At 39.1% G+C, this 19,810-nt stretch overlaps 1 protein-coding gene across 3 annotated transcripts in view; it reads right to left on the bottom strand.

Annotated features, from left to right (window-relative positions):
* Window positions 1-19,810, bottom strand: part of PPM1A (protein phosphatase, Mg2+/Mn2+ dependent 1A) — a 50,350-nt gene that overhangs the window by 27,594 nt on the left and 2,946 nt on the right. The window contains exon 1 of one of the 3 annotated variants that reach the window (XM_060619961.3): window positions 18,945-19,059. The exons of the other annotated variants lie outside the window; for them this stretch is intronic. The gene's annotated coding sequence lies outside the window, so the exon portion shown is untranslated. Of the gene's footprint in view, window positions 1-18,944; window positions 19,060-19,810 lie in introns of those variants that run through there. 3 annotated transcript variants of the gene reach the window in all.

Below are 19,810 nucleotides of genomic sequence, written 5' to 3'. Positions count from 1 at the left end.
CATTATTAGGAAAAAAAGTTCAGTAAGGTTATCTGATTACAGAAAATCATATAAGAAAACTATTAATAACCACTTACAAAATAAAGAAAAAATGCCAACAAAAGTATATCTGAATATATATTCAAAGAAATATTCAGGACCTTTAAGAAGAGAGCCTCAGGGGCGCCTGGGTGGCTCAGTCAGTTAAGCGTCTGACTCTTGATTTTGGCTCATGGCATGATCTCACACATTTCTGAGATCCAGCCCTGCGTGGAGTCTGCTTAGGATTCACTCTCTCCCTCTCTGTCTGTCCTTCCCCCAATCACATGCATGCCCAAGTGCTTTCTCTCTATATAAATAAACTTAAACCCCCCTCCCCCCACAAAAAAAGAAAAGAGCCTCAGAATAAAAGACACTTCTATTTCTGAGACAGGAAGATTCAATATTACAAAGACAGTTACCCTCACTTTATTAATCGATAAATTCAGTGTAACCACAACTGGGTCCTTTTGTTCCCAGACCTTGATGAAATGATTCCAAAATTCTTATGAAACAATAAATGTTTGAGAATATCCAAAACATTCTAAAAAACATTAGCACTTGCCATACGTAATATTAAACAATTTCAAATTATGGTAATTAAGAGGGAATACTATTGCAGGAATGAACTGATCAGTGGAATAGAATTGAGACTCCAGAAAGACAACTGTGCAAACAAAAATTCAAAAAATGGTGTTAAAACAGCTGGCCTATTCTAATCCTCCCCTCTCCCATGGCAAGTAACTGAATCCCTATCACATAGCTTAAAATAAATTTCAGGTAATTAAAGATTTAAGCTTGAAATACTAATAATAAAACAATACAAGTGCATCTAGGCAAATATTTCTATAATCTTATAGTAGGAAAGGACTGTCTGAGTATGACATTTTTTTGCCATTGTGGCAAAAAGACTCTAAAGGAATAAAAAGCAACTCCAGAGGAATAAAACTCCTACACTATAAAACCAGGCTTATAAAGTTGAAAGGCAAGTATCTTTGAAATAACTATTTGCAGGGGTGCCTGGGTGGCTCAGTCAGTGAGCACCCGACTTTGGCTCAGGTCATGATCTCACGGTTCGTGGGTTCAAGCCCCGCATCAGGCTCTGTGCAGACAAGCTCAGAGCTTGGAGCCTGCTCTGGATTCTCTGTTTCCCTCTCTCTCTTTGCCCTCCTCTGCTTGTGCTTTGTCTCGCTCACTCTCAAAAATAAAATAAAATGAAAAATAAATTAAAAAAAAATTGTCCATACAAATGGACAATACATGGAGTAATAAGCAAGCTCGCTAGCCATTAAACATAAATTCCTTTCTTACACATTATTAAAGATTAAAAATGTATAATGTCCACTATTGGCAAAGGAATACAAAAAATATGCTTCTCCTAGATAAAGAGTAAACAGCCATCTTTCTAAAGGATATATACGACACACATTAATTTTAAATGTTGATTGCCCTATAAATGTTTTTGTATATTCACACTCTGAAGTGCCCTTCTACTCCAGAAGTATTTTTAAATAAATGAACTATAAAACAAAATTAAGAAGACCAAGCCACTTGCTAACGATAAATTCTTGAAATACAAAGCTCTTTGTGAAGCTGAAACTATGAGCCTCCTGGGTTCAACTCCCAGAGATGGACAAGAGTCTACATCCTGTAGAGATAGTAACAAAGATTAAAAATGCCCTGTGCAAGGCTGAAACAGAATTCTACCTCACTGAAACTAATGCCTGGGACGGAAGGGCTCTGCTGCCTATAAAAGGAGCTGGAAAAGGCTACTTACTAATCCTTACCTGGGGCTATACTTTGAATGAAGTTAGGTGCCCAGTGAGCAGAAGTATAGAAATCTTTTAGTCTGTCTTTTCTTGGGAGAGATAAGGCTGATTCTGATGCTATTGAGAATCAGGAACCACACCTCCAATATAAGACATGGTTTCAGACTGGACACCCTAGGGCCAAGATGTGGGCACATACAAAAACACTGGATAAGGGCGAAAACAAAAAACTTCTAACATGAGAATGCAAAACCGAATTCCAAAACACATGAGGGAAAAAAAAACCCAACTAACATGGACAAACAAAACAATAGACATGAAGAGGAAAAAATTTTAAACAGAAACCAAATCAGAATAGGTGGCTATTAGAGACAGAGATCCTGAAAAGGAAAAAATACTCACTGAAAATTAAAACAACTTGAGGCCACGTAAACTCTAGCTGAATAAAGTCAAGAGGGTAATTAGTAAATTGAAAACTGATACTTAGGTAGTATCTGGAACATAACACAGAGATTAAAACGAACACCACAAAAGCAATATTCAAAAATTTAGGGGCGCCTGGCTGACTAAGTCAGTAAAGCATGTGACTCTTGATCTCAGGAATGTAAGTTCAAGTCTCATGTTAGGTGTAGAAATTACTTAAAAATAAATTTTTTAAAAAGACGGGGCGCCTGGGTGGCTCAGTCTGTTAAGCGTCTGACTTCGGCTCAGGTCATGATGTCACAGCTCGTGGGTTCGAGCCCCGCACCGGGCTCTGTGCTGACAGCTCAGAGCCTGGAGCCTGCTTCTGATTCCGTGTCTCCCTCTCTCTCTGCCCCAACCCACTCGCATTCTGTCTCTTTCTCTCTCAAAAATAAACATTAAAAATTTTTTAAAAAGAAAAATATAAAGGTTAAAGAATTTCCTAGAATTGAAAGATACTTGTCTTTAGATCAACAATGCACATCAACCACGTATTTCAAGGAATACTTACAGCACAGCATACACATATCTAGGCATATGAGAATGTGTTTAGAATAGTAATATTTATATCACACTTAAAAACAGGACTCTGTCCTACATACATTTTACACAGATTAATGTAATCACTGCTACAACCCCCCCACAATACAGATAATATCTCATTATCTCTGTTTGCAACTTGCCAAAGGTCACACAGTGGTGACAGATACAGAAAAGGAATCTTTTTAAAACTATCAGAGAGAAGACCCTCCCCTGTTCATGCTCTGTCTCTCCCTGTCTCAAAAATAAATAAAACGTTAAAAAAAAATTAAAAAAAAAAAAAACTATCAGAGAGCAAAATTATATACAAAAGCCTAACAGCTAGGTAGAAACCAGACTTCTCAGGGAGTAAAGTTTCATGATACAATGAAATAATACCTTAAGGGTACTAATAGGAAAGGGGGGTACCTATTAGCGAAAAAGTCTTTATTTGCTAAAAGAGAAAGAAATGTATAAAATATACTTTCAGACAAAAACTACAGATGTCTACAGGCCACACTCTGTTATTAACAATATTACTAAAGGATATACTTTAGCAAGAAAGGTAAATCCAGGAATGAGATATAAGGAACAGTCAAGCATAATAAAATATATTGGCTGATTACATTAGGTGTTAAATATAAAAAAGAAAATGACTTTTTTATGCTACAAAAAGAGAAAATAAAATTATAGACAGTTATACAGAAGATAAAGGAATGTTGTGTTTAATCAAATATGAGCTCACAGAAAAAAAAACCTCACCAAATATACAAGGAAACAGGCTGCCATGAGTAGGAGTTAACATGACAAATATAAGATATAAAATAACTACGTAAGGAGTATTTAACAAGATTTTTCTCTCTCTCACACACACACAAACACACACACACACACAAAAATGAGAAGAAATTATTTAAAAATTACCAGGCAAATTGGGAAAGAATTAAATGCCACTTTTGGAACTTAAGAATTAAAAATTTATTTACTTATTTTTAATGTTTATTTATATTTGAGAGAGAGAGACAGCACGCGCACAAGCGGGGTGGGGGCAGAGAGAGAGAGAGGGAGACACAGAATCAGAAGCAGGCTCCAGGCTCTGAGCTGTCAGCACACAGTCTGACACGGGGCTTTAACTCATGAGTGCCGTGAGATCATGACCAGAGCTGAAGTCAGATGCCCGACTGACTGAGCCACCCAGGTGCCCCAAGAATTAAAAATTTTTTAAAAGAATTAAAAATTTGTTGATGACAAAATTTCAAAGGATGACAACAGACTAAAAACGAATGCAATAAATGTAGTTGACTGATTTGAAGAAATAAATAAATAAAATTATGTTCACTTCAAAAAAACCTACAACCAAGGATGAAGGAAAGGGGAAGGAGAAATAGAAAATCAAATTCTCCATAAACAGAAAGTAGCATAAATAGTCCACATAAGTAGGTTCTTAGAAATTTAAGACTTGGACATTGTAGGACCCCTGAAAGCCCAGGAATTATGAACTAACCTCTCTCTGTTGATGTCAACTCCCTAGAACATGGTAGTAGTAGCAGAGTTCTTTATACTCTATAATCAATATTTATTCCACTATGAAATCAGAAAACACCAGTAAAATAATGGTACCTTACTCTACACATACATACAGCTTAATCTCATTTAACAAACGCTCCTCTAGTATCTCATATTTATTTTTAATTGTGTATGTGAGAGAGAGAGAGCACAGGCAAGCAGGGGAGAGGGGCAGAGGGAGATAGAGAATCTTAAGCAGGCTCCACACTCAGCACGGAGCCTAACATGGGGCTCAATCCCACAACACTGGGATCATCACCTGAGCCAAAAATCAAGAGTCAGATGCTCAACCAAGCCATCCAGGTGACCCATTATCTATTTTCTAAACATACATAAATCATAGTCTCTAACTTTGTACATCTTTATTTATTTTTATTTAATTTTTATTTATTTTTGAGAGAGAGAGTGCAAGCAGAAGAGGGGCAGAGAGAGAGGGAGACCCAGAATGCGAAGCAGGCTACAGGCTCTGAGCTGTCAGCCCCCCACCCCCCATGTGGGGCTCAAACTCACAGACCACAGATCATGACCGGAGTTGAAGTCAGACTCTTAACCAACTGAGCCACCCAGGCAGCCCCATCTTGCTTCAGTTAGAAGTTTCTTATAGGGTCCATTAGTTTGCAGCTCATAGGGCTAAGACCTCCGGAATGTTGCTCCAATCTCCCTCAGGCCTAAAATATTTTCACAGGTTTCTTATTAAATATTCTTTTAGGGACGCCTGGGTGGCTCAGTCAGTTAAGCGTCCGGCTTCCACTAAGGTCATGATCTCATGGTTCATGAGTTTGAGCCCCATGTGGGGCTCTGTGATGACAGCTCAGAGCCTGGAGCCTGCTTTAGATTCTGTCTCCCTCTTTAGATTCTGTCTGCCCCTCCCCTGCTCATGCTCTGTCTCTCTCTCTCTCCTTCAAAAATAAACATTAAAAAAATAAAATTTATTCTTTTAATAAAGCTCAATCTGATAGTCAGTTAAATCAACAAATAACTGTACTCTTAAGTTTCTCCTACAATATAACCTATAAAAGAATTATGCAGATTTATAATAGAGTTCTTTTGAAAAGAAACACGTCCTTGTTATTAAAAAAATTATTTACACATTTTATAAACTTAGGGTTCCAATACTAAAAACATTTAAATCATGTAACATATTTCATGTTAAATAATGAATCTCAATTGTTCTAAAGAAACTATCTTCATCACCTGCTCCTTTAAAAAGTTATATACAAATACAGTACGCAATATTTTTTTTGAGAGAGAGAGTGGGAACAAGCACGAGTTGGGGAAGGGCAGAGAGAGGAGAGGGAAAGAGAGAATCCTAAGCAGGCTCCACACCCAGCATGGAACCTGATGCAGGGCTGGATCTCACCACTGTGAGATCATGACCTGAGTGGAAATCAAGAGTTGGATGCTTAACCGACTGAGCCACCCAAGCACCCTGGCAGTATTTCTGATAAGGAACTGAATATAGGGTTTTAAATATGTCATCCAAAATGTAAAATACACGCACAAACAGTTCCCATCAGTTTTGTACTCCCCTCCTCCCAAATTTTGACTTTGCTTATTACAGGAATTTACTCCTTTAACACTTGATGTAGGACTGTGGCTCTTTGGGGGCACTTTTAGCAAATGCTCTTAAAATCCTACTGACAATTCTAATCCAACCAGAAGGCCTCTGATCTATCAAATCAAATCTTCTTTGGCAGAAGCAACCTCTCAATTAGCATGATTCTGCCCCTCCAATTTGAAATTCTAGGGGGGACAGTGCCATTTAATTTTCTGTGGAATATCTCTGAACAATAATCCCAAGCTAATAAGGGTTTCCCATGCTGCACTGGTTCAAACCTGAAGATCTTCAAACAACCCCCCAAAAACAAAAAACATACAAACAAACAAACAAAAAAAACCATGACTATAGTTAAGCTTCAAAGTTCCTATACAAAGTTCTGGAAAGAAAATATATGAAGGGCATTAAATCTCATCAGAAAATGGAATTATCATTTGTGTCTCACTGACATTATGACTAAAATTCAACATTCAGAACTGAGAACTTAAAAAAATTCTTTTCTTCTACTACATTATAACATCTTTGCCTTTTCTTCCCTCTAGGTCTTATTCTCTCCTACACAGCCTCCAAGTTTTATTCTTGTATCTACAAATTCAGTCTCCTTGCAAACTTTATACCATTTCTGTTCCTGTTCTTACAACCTTGATCACAATCTGTTCTATTTTCCTGTTCTTGCCTTTAATTGTTTCTCATTCTTGGGTTTAGGGGAGTAAGAAGGTAGAGTTCAGGCAAGTCAGCTGCAAGGGGAAACATTTCAGTGAACTCATCAAGACTGAGTTTACAAGGTAGAAGAGAAATGGCTACTACACACACTTCAGGGAAAGCTGAGGGGCTACTGAGCAACCCACAGTACTGGAGATGAGGACTAATGGTACATGTTCTTTGAAGTTTTAATACTAGTGAAGAGCCTGATTCTTGGTCTAAATTTGGATACAGTCTTCCAATTACTGAATAATTTTTCCTGGTCAGAGGACAAGGAAACCACCATTATTCAAGCTATAAAAGGAGGCTACATTATTCATCACTGGTTATCTCATAAGATATACAACATGCTTATAAACTGATCAAAAAGTTATCTAAGATTGCATTTATATGAAATATCAAAAAAAATCTATAGAGACAAGAAAGTAGATGAGTGGTTGACAAGGGCTGGAGGAGAGGAGAATGGGGAGTGACTGCTAATGAGTATAAAGTTTCTGTGGGGGAGATATAAATGTGCTAAAATTAAATTGTGGTTAATGGTTGCACAATTCTGCGAATACGCTAAAAACTACTGAGATACAAACTTTAAATGGGTCAATTTTATGCTATGTGAGTTATATCTCAATAAAGCCATTTAAAAAGATGGTCTTACACGGTTTTCTGTATATTTTATTTTGCATAAAAAGATTATTATTTTTATTTTTTTCCAAGTTTATTTATTTATTTTTGAAAGCAGGGGAGAGAACGAGTGGGGGGAGGGACAAAGAGATGGGGAGAGAGAGAATCCCAAGCAGGCTCTGAGCTGTCAGGGCAGAACCGGATGTGGGGCTCATCTCACAAACCCTGAGACCTTGACCTGAGCCAAAATCAAGAGTCCAGCGCTTAACTGACTGAGCAACGCAGGTGTTCCTGCATTAAAAGATTTTTAAAGATGACTATAGATTATATGGGACAACATGGAAAATACTACATTAAATTTTTTCAAAGATTATCTGAAAACTTCCTTGGCTGCCCAATATTTCATCTTACAGCTTCAATTAAATATTGACTTCACTCTTTGATTTAAATATTTCTTCCAAAAAACCAAATTTCATCCAAAGGAATTATAATGCAAAAAGACTGTTACAGAGTTAAATAATACCCAAATTTAAATGTCCTAGATTAAAACCTTAAAAATGAAATTTCAAAAAGCAAACCAAAAGTGACCAAGCAAACCAAGCAAAATAAGTCAAATACAGCTCTTCTATGCTAAATAGCATTTCCATGAAGTCCATGACACAGGTCATTTTTTTCCGACCAAAAATTATTCAAAAATAATCAGTCTTCGCTGAATTAGGGAAAAATATACAACTACCTTGGGGGTGCCTGGGTGGCTGAGTTGGTTAAGTGTCTGACTCTAGATTTTGGCTCAGGTCATGACCTCATGGTCCGAGATCTAGCCCCATGTCAGGCTCTGCACTGAGCAGGGAAACTATTTGGGATTCTCTCTCACCTTCTGCCCCTCCCTTGCTAATGCACACACGTGCTCAATGGCTCTCTCCCTATCAAAATAAATAAATAAACTTAAAGAAAAATGTACAACTACCCAAACCATAGTTACTTTGTGCAGGTTATGAGCAGCAGTCTCAATTTCACATGGTATGTGCAAGTCAGAGCTTGTTGCTTTTGATGTTTCCTCCATGTTTTCTCACAATTTATTTACTTTATTTTTAAATTTTTATTTATTTATGGGGGGGGGGGGGGTGGAGAGCAAGGTGCAGGGGGAGAAAAAGAATCCCAAGCAGGCTCCATGATCCAACGTGGGGCTCGATCCCAGGACCCTGGGATCATGACCTGAGCTGTAATCAAGAGTCGGTTGCTCAACCCAGTGAGCCATTCAGGTGCCCCATATTTCATGATTTTTTAATGTGTCAATATCTTCTAGACATGTGCTGTGATATGAACTACATGCTCCATAAGGTAGTCTTACTAAACTTCTAGGTATGTACTAGCAGTACATACAAAGGTATGTACTGCATAATTTTTAAAAGTAAACTTTAGAAGTACATAATTACCTGAAAAATATCTAAGCTCAATTTAGTTTGAGGTTTCTAGTGACTATAAAAATTAGATACTGACCTATTTTCACTAACAGCTATAGTATGAGCAAAACATTGAAAAGATGTGGAAAACATGGAGCTATTTAAAGTTTTCTAAGAATGTTCTATAGTATTCACAATTTCAATTTGCCTCATCTGTCAACTATTTCAAATTTCTCAGTTTTGAATAACTGTCTACAGAAGTGGATTCAATTTCCAGTCTGTTATTTTTTAATCCTTGCATATTTGAGGATTCAGACTCAGACTGACCTAGAAAATAACTGACTCCCTTAGCCAATCCATCCTTTTTCCTTTTGCTTAAAATAAACAAACCCCCGTGTGACTGAGCATTTATATGTTTGCTGATAACCTGAAAGAAGTGGAAATAAAACTTACTAAATATTTAAGACAATGAAAGATTTATTGTCTTAACAATATGTAGCAATTCTAAGTATTTTACACAAAATACAGAAAAGAGGACCAAAAAATATTTGCCTCTAAGAGAAAGACTTCGGTCCATACATTTCAAAACAGATTCATTCACTGAGTCCACAAGTTTTGATGAGATGTTTTGTGTATGGAAAAGGGTGTTGGGGAAGAGAAAACATTTGTTTTTTTTTTAAGTGAAGATTCTATCTTTCTAAGAGCTTAAAAAATATATATATCCAACTACCTCCTATACTTGATTAGCCACACCTCAAATGACATGACCTAAAGTGAATTTTTCAATGCCCTGCCACTTCTCCTACTCAGTTCCCTGTCTCAGGAAATAGATCTACCATTAGTCATAAGCTCACAGAATCCTGTATTCTACCCTTATCATAGCACAGAAGACCCTGTGAATTCTCACTCATTTTAGATTGTAAGATCCATGAGGGAAGGGATTATGTCTTTTTTATTCATAGTACGTTGCATACAGTCAGACACTTGTTTAATATGTAGGACAAAGGAGTGACAGCCATTATCATGACTTCTCTCTTGTCAACAGAGTTAGGAATTCTTTTCTACCCAGGAAAGGTATTCCCGGACGATGACCTCTGCAAACAAACTATATCCTACCATTTCCATCTTGTTATTCTACAAAATGCATAATCTAATTTTTAAAATCTCTACAGAAATTTAATTGATTTCTAGTAAGAAAATATTGGACCCTAAAACAAATGTGCAGCCTATTAATCAAAAATCTGATTTTCAGATTAGTGTTCATTAATGACTTTTAAAAGTTTCTTGACATCATTAGTTACATACTCTTATTGTTGAAAAATGCCACAGAAGATATACCAGAGGAAACAAAAGAGAAAGATGTAATTTTGACTGTAAGTTAGAGCCTATACAGTCTCTTTCCCTGTGCTATTTATCTGCTCAATCAATAGTCATGAATGGGTAAAATTTTAAAAGTCTTTTCTATATGAGAAGCAAAGTATAAGGTAATTAAAAAAAATTTTTTTAATGTTTATTTTTGAGAAAGAGAGAGAGACAGAGCATGAATGGGGGAGGGTCAGAGAGAGAGGGAGACACAGAATCTGAAGCAGGCTCCAGGCTCTGAGCTGTCAGCACAGAGCCCGACGCGGGGCTCGAACTCGCAGACCGTGATATCATGACCTGAGCCGAAGTAGGATGCTTAACCGACTGAGCAATCCAGGCACCCCAAGTACAAGGTAATTTAGACACAAAGGAATAATTTCTGAGAGCTAAGAAATCCACTTTCAATGTATTTTAGACAAAAGTATCTTTAACTTAGTCTGGGAGTTTTACTGTATAAAATGAATTAATCTCATTTGCACTTAAGGAGCTCCTTATTCTATTGACTATAGCAAACCATTACACTAGATCACACTAGACCGCTGACTAGTAGAAGTACTTACTTATACTATCAGGAAGCATTTACATAGATAGAGAAAAATGAAGATGACAGATACGGAGTAATTAATACAGGGTTAAGTTGTGGGTTGACAGCAAAACAAAATCTGCTATTTCTAAGATCAGCCTCTAACATCCCAAACAGGCTTACACACTCTCAGCAAGGATAATAACTACTGTTTTAAATAGTGAAAATTTTATTTACTATCTATTTACATTCTAAAGCATAATGGCATACTGCAAAGATGTTTTTCTAAAGCCTGGTAAGCAATCTGTAAACAGTTGTAAACCTTGTAAACAATCCTGTTTGCAAAACAAGAGAAGAACCAATATATAGCCACTCATTGCTTACCCTTAATATTTTCATTTCTGAAATTTGGTAACAAAGGTAAGTAAGCAAGTTGCATCTCCTATAGATATAATGTCAAATTAGATGCACTTTTCTACCACTCACACTAAAGAAAAGGAGCAATACTTAAAAAACAAAAACAAACAAAAAAAGCCAAGGCCTTTATTCAGTCAGTAATGAATTACATTCTTAGAAACACCAGAATAGTTCTTGAATAACATATTAAGAGAAATAATTAAGCTACATATAGCATGACTCAAAACACACAAAAAACCCATTTATCTATCTACATCCCTGCCTGAGATAGTCATAACACACATTTGAATAAAAAGAACGAGCCTAAATTTAAAATGGATTGTATGTGACCTATGCTCTCATAGTTTGCTATATTTCTGGCTCACAATCAATTTTCTTTGTCATGTGTTCATCAGAAAGTAAGCAAGGAGACTACAAGGATTAAACAATCCAATATTGAACATCTACTTAAAACAAATGAAACCTGGTCCTTGCTTTCAAAGATTTATTTTTAAAAAATCTTAATAATGAAATATTCCATTTATAGTATAACTTTTACTGTAAGCCCAATTAGGTAGCTTGTGCTTAAGACTATATTCTTCTTAAATTCACTAAGAATTTCATTTGAATAAAGGAATGATGAAATCATGTCAGTGGGTTGCAAAGTAGTGAACATAAGTAAGGTAAAATTGCATGTGGCTTGTGGTACCAGTTATATTATGCCTTTATCTTATATTCTTTTTATATAACAAAGTTTAATAGTTCTTGGTAAAAAGCTCCTTTTTAAAAAAAAGATTTTATTTTTAAGTAATCTTCACATCCAACAGTGGGGCTCAAACTCACAATCCAGACATCAAAGGTCACATACTCCATGGACGTGAGCCAGCCAGTGGCCCAAGTACTTGGTAAAAAGCTCTAAAGAGAGCTGACATGATGTGACATATGACACTATACTTTTCAAATTTAGTGTACACGTCTACCTCAGATCCCAGCTCAATCACAAGGTCCGCTCACTGAGTATGATGGAAATGTAGTTATAAGCTTCAAAATCAAAGACTTTCTTTGTATCTATTTATTTAGAGAGAAAAAGAGAGAGCGCGTGCATAAGCATAGGAAGAGCAGATAGAGAAGGAAAGAGAGAATCCCAAGCAGGCTCAGCACTGTTAGTGCAGAGCCCGATGTGGGGCTCGATCCCGCGAACTGTGAGATCATGACCTGAGCTGAAATCAAGAGTTGGATGCTTAATGAGGGCACGTAGGTGGCTCAGTTGGTTAAACATCTGACTTCAGCTCAGGTCATGATCTCACAGCTTGTGAGTTCGAGCCCCACGTCGGGCTGTGTGCTGACAGCCTGGAGCCAGGAGCCTGTTTCAGGTTCTGTTTCTCCCTCTCTCTGCCTCTCCTCCCCCACTCCCCCCGCAACACTGTCTCTCTCTCAAAAATAAATGAACGTCAAAAAAAAAATTTTTTTTTTAAGAACTGGATGCTTAACCAACTGAGCCGCTCAGGCACCCCAGTATAATCAAAGATTTTCTAAACCATCACAACTGCCAACAATTTCTTTTAGCAGAAGCAATAAAACTGCATATATATAACAACTATGAGAAGTCCAAGGACATGTGTTTAGCTTCTGTTACTAGCTGTGAAACTGAACAAGTAACTTAACCTGTCTCAATTTCCTCATCTGTTAAGATACAACTAACAGTAGTATCTACCTCATATACAGAAATATGAAGATTTAATGAGATAGTAATTAAAAATTTTCTATGATAATGCCTGGCATACTGCCCAATAATATTAGCTATCATTGTTAGTAGCTAATGTTAAAGCTAGAAAAACCTAAAAGGCACACAAAGAATCAAATTTATGATTCTGGTCTCATTAGTATCATACCTCAATAAAGGAGTCTAAGCAGCCACAGACTGTCTATATAAAATTATTCATTTTAAAATTCAATAAAGGAAATTTTACTGTGCATTTTTCAAATACTGGAAATAGTTTAACAGTTTGATATGGTTTAAAGTTCAGCTTTAAGGTTCATATGAACAGACTATTCATAATGTTAGACATTTATTTTGGTTTAAATTAAATCAGTTGAGTTATCTCCCATCTTTAACTAATACATCATCTAATTACTGTGATTCCACCACTCCGGTTAAAAGGTTGCCTAGGTCATAATATCTGCAAATATAACTCTGGAAAGAGATGCAAGATTATGAATGTCCTATTAACCCTTAACTGGAAATTAAAATGAAACCATTAGGTCTAGAGTCAATCAACCTAATTTTCTACACCAACGTAAGAACTCTCCCACATTTCTGATTTGTATGATCTTCACACTTAAATATCCAGGTTCAATGAAAATAATACATAGGAAGAAAAGCAGCAATGTCCACTACTTGAAAGCTCTTAACTTTTTCCACCACCTCCAAAGCAATCACTCCCACTCTCAGGTAGATTGTGCCTAATATTTACAAAATATCTGAGTATCTACTATCCACAAGGTCCTGTGGTAGGCCTCAGGGATAATAAAAAGCTATTGTATTTTCCCCGTCAGAATTTGTAATTAAATTGAACAATTATAATTACAACACAGACACCTAGCAGTATACTATTAAAGCCACACAAATAATACAATAGATACTACTATAGAAGTACAGAGAAATGAGAGATGAAACACTGTGATCAGAGAAGGCTTTGTGGGAGAGGAAATACTAGAAAAGAGCTTTGATACAGAGGAAAGCAAAAGCTGGAAAAGGAAGGGCAAGAATTCCAAGCTACCACTTAGCATGAGTGACAGACAATCCACTGAGAGAAAAGTACAGGGTGTGTTCTAGAGATGGAAAGCGTACCAGTTTGGCTGAAATAGATCAGTCCTGAGGTTCAGTCATGGAAAGTGTCAAAAGCGCAACAAAGATTTCTAAACCTTATTCTGGAGGAAAAGGGAATCACTGAGTATGCTGAGCAAAGAAATAATATGGTGCAAATAGTTTATTAGGACGGGGTTTGTAATGGTTTATAGAATGGGGGAGGGAGATGCAGCACAAGATGAAAGTGGGAAAGACCAGCTGGAGTGCAGAAACCATGGTCTGGGTATGAAGTGACAAGACCTGTAGTATTTCAACACAATTTTTCAACCTTAAAGGACACAGGAGCCACCTGAAAACCTTAATATATTTATGTAAAGACTCCCTATTTTTTTTTTTTTACAAGAACTGGTTAATTAGAATAATTTAGTTTTCTCACTCTCTCACATTTTTTTCCTGTAGCAGTATCTTCTTGCTCATTTCTAATCATAGACTGTAACTCCTCTTCAAAATAGCAACCCTTGTCTTTCCTCACTTACTGATCACTCTAGTCTAAACATTCACGGTTGCTTTATTACTCTTATTCTTTATCCTCTGTTTAACTGTCTATTCCCACCTAACCACTAACTCCAAACCCATGACCTCTCCAGCTTCATATAATCAAATAGATCTAATCATACTCTCTTCCGTTACCTCTTAACTTTTTCACTTTTATAGATATATATAAGTTCTATATGCCTACAATCTTTACAACTTCTTCTAAAGTCTCTACTCGATCTCTTATAGTATGGCTTTCAGGTTCACTGCTAAAACTGTGCTCAAAGAATCAGTAAGTCTCTATTCCTGTATCTCAAGATTTCACAAACTCAATAGCAGCTACTATTTATCTAGTACTTTCTTCATGGTAGAAGAAGTCAAGTATTTTACACAATCATCTCATTTAATCTTCAAGAATATCTTATGAGAAAGACTTTCCATATGACAAATAAAGAAAACTAAGACTTAGAGAAATCAAGTGGCTTGCTCCAAATAACCCCACTAGGAAATTCTACCACCTTCTCCCCTCTAAAGCCTTTAATGTGGTTGTATTGACTGTATGTACATAGAAACATTCCCCTTAATCCTTCATTAAGGATACCAACCATTTGAGAATTTAATATTGATTCCATTCCTCAATCTGAACAATGATAGGTGAAGACATAAAACCGTCTAGCTCTGTTGACTTCTGAAACTTGGGGAATGACAAAATGAATTTAACTTCTGAATGTTTTCAGAAGACACTCTTGTAATGGATGACTTAATCTGAATCATAGTGTTAACATTCAGCTTTTCAATTTTTGATTCCTAGGAACAAGAAGGCTCATTTAATTGGGACAAATTCACTTAGGAAGATTTGGAAAATACTTTTATATCTACATAGTTCTGATTCTGGCATGTTACTTAGATTCTGAGTCTATTTCTTCATTTGTAAAACAGAGATAACATCATATATGTTAGAGGGTTGTGGTGAAAATTAAAGCTTGACAAATAATAAACTATGGCTTTTATTATTCACTTTATCTAGAAGTAGTTTGGTCTCATAGGATTTTAATTTAAATCATACCAGTGACAAAAACTCTAATGACTTTCAATCCAGATCCTACATAAACTGAGTCAATGGATTCCAAATAAACATATTAAGAATTATAAAAGCTCAAGCTCCCTTCTTCATCACACATTCAAGGAATGTTTAAAACATCTCTTATTTTATAAACACATGTATCAATAGTCTACTTTATTAATACACATTAACATCTAGTACTTTTCCCTCAGTCTCTTTAAAAAATTCTAAAGTCTATTAGATTTTAGATAAAGGTACACAGAAGCTCACCTCTCTTAAACCTTTACTTTCTCTAGCTCCTCCTACCTGCCTCAGCAAAAGAAAAGCTAGGTAAAGAGATTATCTAGGTAGTATATAGATAGTAGCTAGGACTTGCAAAGGTCAAAATCATCAAGGAATATATTCTGGAGACTCAATCAAATACAAAATCTTTACTCATGTAATACGAAGTACATTAGAAAGAGCAAAAGAAGAATACAATCAACCTTTTGATTTTTATATCATTTAACCCAAGCTCCTTTCATATTAGGGCAGTTTGTCATCCCAGATAGAAATTCACTGAATTTCTTGGTTAATAATGCAATAATAGATGAAGCAACTGAATTTTAAAAATTTTGCCACCAACATTATTTGAAATGTAAGAACACATTCTGGCATAAAATTACTACCCAAGGTACAAGAAGAAACAAACTTTTGCCCAGTTGCCTCACACCTTCCCTTCACCCATCGTCCACATATTTCACAGGGCCATACCTTGTTTTATCTTCTTGCTTAACTCTTATAGGACTCCACTTGAGCCAATTTTCTTACATGGCTGCCTCACTTCTCTGATCTAAGGATGGAAAGTAATCAGTACCACTCAGAGACAGGTGCTCAGGCAAGAGTTCGATAATCATGGGGGGGGGGGGGGGAGAAGGAGGAGGAGGGGGATCATCAAAATATCACCCTATAATTATTTCTACATGATCATAGACTTACACCTTAAGAAATTAATCCAGCTCTCATGCGTGAGCACTTCAAGGATAATAAGCTCTCTGTGGACATGGCAGTCTTTAAATTATTAAATAAACATTCATAGTTAAACCAGAATCAGCTACACATTCTGTTGGCCATTATACAGTCTAGGCATAATGTGAACAAATTCAAAGACTGTAAGTTTTTGGTAACTGTTTAGCAATGTTTACAATGTGACAACATGATGTTGCTATAGATTCCTTTGAAAAAAAGTTAGGTATTAGGAAACAAATTTTCACACAAAGGTTTATTAACAAGTCAAGATAGCAAGACCCAGCCTGAACCCACAGAAAGATATAATGTGTTCTTATAATGCCCTTCACATCAAACTACCCAGGGTCCTGTGCTTGTTCAAGCCTATAGTCTCAACCACCCTGTCTCCAACCCAAGAGTTCTTCCTTCCTCTTTCTCCTAAGAGTTTTTCTAGACTTCCCAATCCCAACAGAAAAATCAATAAAGCCTACCTACAGGACTATCTTCCCTAAAGAAGAATCACAAATTTAAAATTATTTTAATTAAGACACTTATTTCTAAGTAACACACATCTTTAGAACACTGAAACATCTAAATGCCTGGTATGGTCAAGGCATACTGAATAGACAATGTTAACAGAATAAAAAAATTTAACAACTGGGCATGCATTTGACAATACGGTATACCACTTTAGCTTTACCAATATGCAAAAGCTGAGACTCAAAAGGTTAAAGGATTTGTCCATGGACACAGGTATTTTGGAGCACAGCCATGACTAAACATTTCTTATCTCCCAGCGCAGTGTTCCCTTCAACAGGTTATATTGTAATTATGATCATCACTTCAGCCCTCCAATCTAAAATATAAAAAAATACAACCTGTGTTTTAAAAAAGAATGTGAAAACAAATTTATGTAAATTTCCACCAAAAAATAACACAGTTATTTCTCAAATACAATCTGAGACAGCTAGACAAACCTTACTGGTCTTAATATACCCCTCCCATAATAAAATTACTTCACTGAGGTGAAAAATGTTTGAGGATATCCAATCAAAAATGTCTTAAGCAACTTCCATGTGAAGTTCTCATTAATGGCTGCAACTTGCAACTTAAAAGTAATCATCCCTACATGACTGAATGTTTATTCAGATATATGTGAGTTATACATAAGAACAGAACTACAACACGAGGCCAGGGATGTGACTTTGGGCTTCAATTTTTTGATAAAAGAAACATTAAATCAAAGGTAACATCTAGGATTAGAAAATAGGCAGTGGGGTGGGTCACCATCTCTCTAATCAGTTTTCTACTCTGTAAAGAGTTACAGAAATGCAGTATTTGTAAAAGGCCCAATATGTTAAAAAGATAAAAGCTGTTGAAGTGAAGTTGTTCCAATTAGAGAGGAATTGGGGAGTAAGCCCCGTTGGACTCCTGTGAGCTCTGGAACTCAGAAGGCTCAGCAGAGCACAGTTTAAATAAATAAATCCTCTGACTCTTCAGAGCTCTTTGCATCTTTAAAAAAAAAAAAAAAGTGGTTGTGTTTAAAATCCCAACGTGCGAGTTTGAAAAGATTAAGCCTTTTTCCTCAGAACCATTTTTTTAATTTCGAATTTCTAATACCTATATCCCATTGATTTTTACACCTCCCATTACTCTTCCAATCACTTCTTACAGTTCATTCGGCTCATTATTCCAATTAGCAGAAAATTCAGTGGGGAGGGCAGGGGCGGCACAGATTTCTTTGGACAACTTAAGAACGACCTTTTTGGATTTGTAAGTCCCATGCGGTGCTTGAGAAGAGAGAAGGAAAAAGACCTCAGGTGGGTGATGAAATGTTCAAAACGTATCTAAACTGCGGTTGCTAAAAGGCTCTCCACAGTCAGCTGTCTTTCAAGAAAATATTTAAAATCTACAGGCAGAACAGAACCATACCTCAACCATCAAACTCTGACGTTAAGAACTTTTACCAATTTACACAGTTAAAATACGAGAAGAAATCAGTGTGATTTACTCCAATGCATTTGTTCGATGCCTTAATAATGAATGAACTGGAGGCATCACAGACTGGAGTTCAGAAAGAGCCTCACTCTCAGCTCAGCCCCCCTATAAACCTGAAGCAAACCGTCCAGAATTTGGTGCCTCGAGGCTAAGTCCGGTCCAGAGGAAGCCAACCCCCTTCTTTCTCCCGGCCTCCCTCCCAGGGGTTGGAGCCCTGGGCGGCCCGGCGGGCAGGGGCGGGGGGGGGGGGGGAGGGGGCGGGCGCCGCGACGCCCCACTCCTCGCCCCGGAAAAAAAGTTCCGCCCGCCGCTCTCGAGCCAGGATGGCCTGCGGCCCTCGCCCGCGTCGCGGCCACGAACACCCGCCCGGCCTCGGCGGCGGGAGGGTCGCGCCCCCTCCCCGCGCCGCCGCCACCAACACTCCGCCCCCGCCTCCCTGCCGCCACCGCCCTCGCGGAGCGTTAACCCCTCGCCGCCCGCCGCCCGGCTTCGGGGAGGAGGCCGGGCCAGGGGGTGGAGTTGTCGTGTCTCCTCCCGGGAGCGCCCGGGCAGACGCCCGGCTTGTTTACAGGCCCCAGGCCCAGGCCTGGCCGCCACCGCCGCCGCGCAGGCCCGCGCCGTCCGCCCGCCCGCCCTCGGCCCAAGCGTCATGCTTACCCGGAGCAGCCGCGGGCGGGCAGGTCCCTGGTCGGCCAAGGCAGCGGCGGCGACGGCGGCCGGGGAGGGGGCTGGAAGGGGGTCACCGCGGCGGCCGCCGGCCAGGTCAGGCCGGGGAGGGGGCGGAGGAGGGGAGGAGCCGGGCTGCGTCCGGGCCCCCGGCTCTCGGCGCCCTCGCGACTCAGATCATCCGGGCGTTGGAGCGGGAGGCGGAGAGCGGGTCCCGGAGGAGGAGGAGGAAGAGCCAAAGATTCATCGCTTTCGCGCCCCACCTGCCTGGCACCCCCCCACCCCCCCTCCCCAACCACCCGTTCTGGCGCTGCAGCCGCCCGAGCACCCGAAGCTGCGGGCCGGGCCGGCGCCGAGACCACTGCTCCCTCGCTCCCGCGCGCGCTCCCGTCCCTAGCGCCGCCGCCACCGCCGCCTCGAGCGCGTCCCCGCGCAGGCGCGCTCACGACGGCGCCGTGCGGCCCCTCCCCGACTCCTCTGTCAGCCCCGCCCCGGCGGCTCAGCGGCCGCTACAGCTGCGGCGCGGCGGAGCAGCTGGAGAGACCCGGATGTCGTTGGGCAGGAACTGCGGCGAGGGCCGGCAGGCGGGGGAGGGGCGGCCGCAGATGACATCACTGCCCTACCCTGCTTCTCTCGCCGCAGCCCCCTCGCGGCCAGGGCCCCAGGCGAAGGCCGAACGGAGCATCCGAATGCCGGATCAGAACCGGCACTGGGGTCGTTATGCCCCCGGCGTTGGGGGCTGGACAGAGTGTGTGAGTGTAAGGCGCCCCGGCCGTCGAGAGCTTCTCCAAGCCCGACAGTCTGTCCAGCCGGGACTCGGGAAGCTCCCCCTTAGGGCGTCGGCTCCTCCCGCCCCG

This window comes from Panthera onca, chromosome B3 (assembly GCF_046562875.1).
Source record: "Panthera onca isolate mPanOnc1 chromosome B3, mPanOnc1 haplotype 2, whole genome shotgun sequence".
NCBI classification, from domain to species: domain Eukaryota; kingdom Metazoa; phylum Chordata; class Mammalia; order Carnivora; family Felidae; genus Panthera; species Panthera onca.
The sequence above is the reverse complement of the archived record's forward strand: the minus strand, read 5'-3'. Positions and strand labels throughout refer to the sequence as shown.